Consider the following 2,746-nt stretch of genomic DNA (forward strand, 5'->3'; position numbering starts at 1 on the left):
GCATGAAGTTTTGATTAGATTTTGAAGAGGTTTTGTTGGATCAGGAAGAGCTAGACAGTTTAGGTCTAGGGAATTAGGTCAAAATTGCAGGGTGTTCAATGGGGCAAGGTAGGCATGAGTTTTAACACTCTAGGGCTCGATGGGTGAGGTGTTTTAAGACTTGTGAGAGGCTAGGAAGAGCATGTGATTACCATGGATCCTTCCCAAATTGTAGAAAACATGAAATGGTGAATATTTTCCAAAAGTAGAGCACTGATGTAATGAATTCTGCCTATCAACTTGAAAGCATTCAATTAGAAGTAATGAAATGATTAACGAAGTATAAAAAACGCATTAACATATGATCACAAAAGGAGAAACTATAATAAAACTCCATACCCCATGGATCCCATAGAAATAGATGCAATTCTTATTAATCTCCTGCTAAATTGCTACAAAATGATGTACAATCAAGGTATGAGCATCTAGCTGAGTCCAACCCTTTACAATGAGAAAGAAGAAGAAGATTTAGACATGAATTCAAAATCCTCCCATCCTCAGGGTCAAATACCTAAGATGAGGAGCTAATCTAACCAACATTGAACAAGAAAACAGGAATATAGGCATCTTAAAAACTTGCCTCTAAAAGTGAAAAACTGATTCATTTAAGCTCAAACTAACTTCTAAGGTAATAAATCCACCCTATATTACTATTTATCTATCATATTATTGGAAATAATAATGAGAAGTTGGGTGAATCAGTATTATCAGATCAATAATTTAATTTTCAAAACTGATTTGTATATGCTACTTCAACTCAGTGAACTAGCGTATGTACACGATTGTAATTAATGCAACCAGTGTATATGCAAAGATCTTTTGATTAACCCAAACTATCATGTATTGAACTTTAATCAATATATTAGGATTTCATTAGACAGTGTAGTAAAAATAGATTAAAGCATCACACATAAGCAACACACATGAACAACAAGATATAAGGTGGAAACCCAATGTGGGTGAAAACCACCTGCTGCAATCATCTTTGTCTTCTTTTAATAAGAAAATTATGTTTACATTTTTTGTACTGGTGCATTGTTATACCAGTACACAGGCTTCTACCTGCATAACGAAACAACTTTCTCTCATTCTCTAGCTTCTACTGGAAGGGAGCTACAACCCCCTAGCTCCTGTACTAGTCGATGTGTTTACTAGTATGTAGGTGTCGACCTACAAAAGGCTACGACCTTCTCCTTTTTCTTCCAGGGACCACATTTCATAAATTTTTAGATTGGATCCATCAATAACATCATATCAAAGATATCTACATCAATAATCACTTTTGAACCAACCACAATCGAATCAATCAATCAGTTTGAAAACACATCAATCTGCTCATTCAGAATACTGTTACCAGAATGCAGTAACCAGAACCCAATCTAGAACCTAGAACACTGTAACAGTAAATAGAAGAAACTAAAACATATTTTATAAGGTATATGCTACTTCCATGTGTCGAACCTGCATGTATACATGCTTTCCTCAAAGTGAACCTGCGTACAGATCTGCAAATCAAATTTATTATGTATACACTACTTTGATATGCAGAACCAGTGTGCATACACTCCTTTTCTAAAGTGAACCTATGTACAGATTTGTAAATGATGATTTAAACATTACAACTATTCTAGACTTCAGTCATACCCAGATCATCATATTTACAGACTACAACATGTGCCAGTTATTCAGATACAATATACATAAAGATAATTCACTTCAAGCCTTGAGATCCTGATACATCATTAGATCTTATCTTTCATCAAAACGCTAAGGTTCCTCCTTGGTTTAGATCTAGCAATGCACCATAACCCAATAACTTGCATACTAGATCTCACACTTCATCAGATATTCAATGCTTGTGTGTCATGGCCTAATGATCTTCTTCTCCTTTTATAGTTTGCGTCCTTTCTCAATACCATGGATCAAAACCAGTTAGGACCAATACCTTGGATCAAATACCTGGGGTCAATACCTTGGACCAAATACCATGGACCAAATACTTGGGACCAAAAGCTTAGTTTTCCAAGGTATACGTTCTTTTCCTTTTGTGAAAGTGCGTGTGTACATATACGTGACTTGTATACAATGAACCCGCGTGTATATGCAGTAGTTTGATCTGTAAGTCTGTACTGTTAACCTGGTATACTGTGATCTTTCATCTGAGTGAGTTGCCTTCTGAACTAATTCCTTGAAGTTGCCCTGCATTTCATCACATCTATAACCACTACTGTCATGCATTCTGTCACATCTGATATCTCTTCTGTAGATTCATCCAGTTACCATATACAAGTGAGTTGTTCTGCTATAAGTGGGTTGCCATCAAGTACAACACATGCATCATAATGCCAACAATCTCCCCCTTTGGACTTGATGGCAACCATGTTGGTGTTGATTACTGCAAGTTATAGAAACTGTTAGAGATAACAAGCAACACCAAAATACTATCCCCCTTTGACATCAAGGGAAAAGGGCAGACCAAGATAATCTCCCCCTTTGATATCAAGGGCAAAGGGCTAAAAAAAAGAAGACTTCCATAACTGAACAACTGAAAAACATTGACCATGCTCCCCCTAAGCATATGTTGAATTCTCTGATAAAACTCCCCCTTTGTTCATGTTGAGATATACTGTATCATCCATGCTCCCCCTGAGCATAAGCAAAGTCTGCAAAAAGATGTTCTAAAAGAACAACATGACTCTATACATAC

The sequence above is a fragment of the Pinus tabuliformis genome, chromosome 5_2, assembly GCF_031772625.1.
Source record: "Pinus tabuliformis cultivar Carrire ecotype Pingquan chromosome 5_2, CPIR1, whole genome shotgun sequence".
Classification (NCBI taxonomy): Eukaryota; Viridiplantae; Streptophyta; class Pinopsida; order Pinales; family Pinaceae; genus Pinus; species Pinus tabuliformis.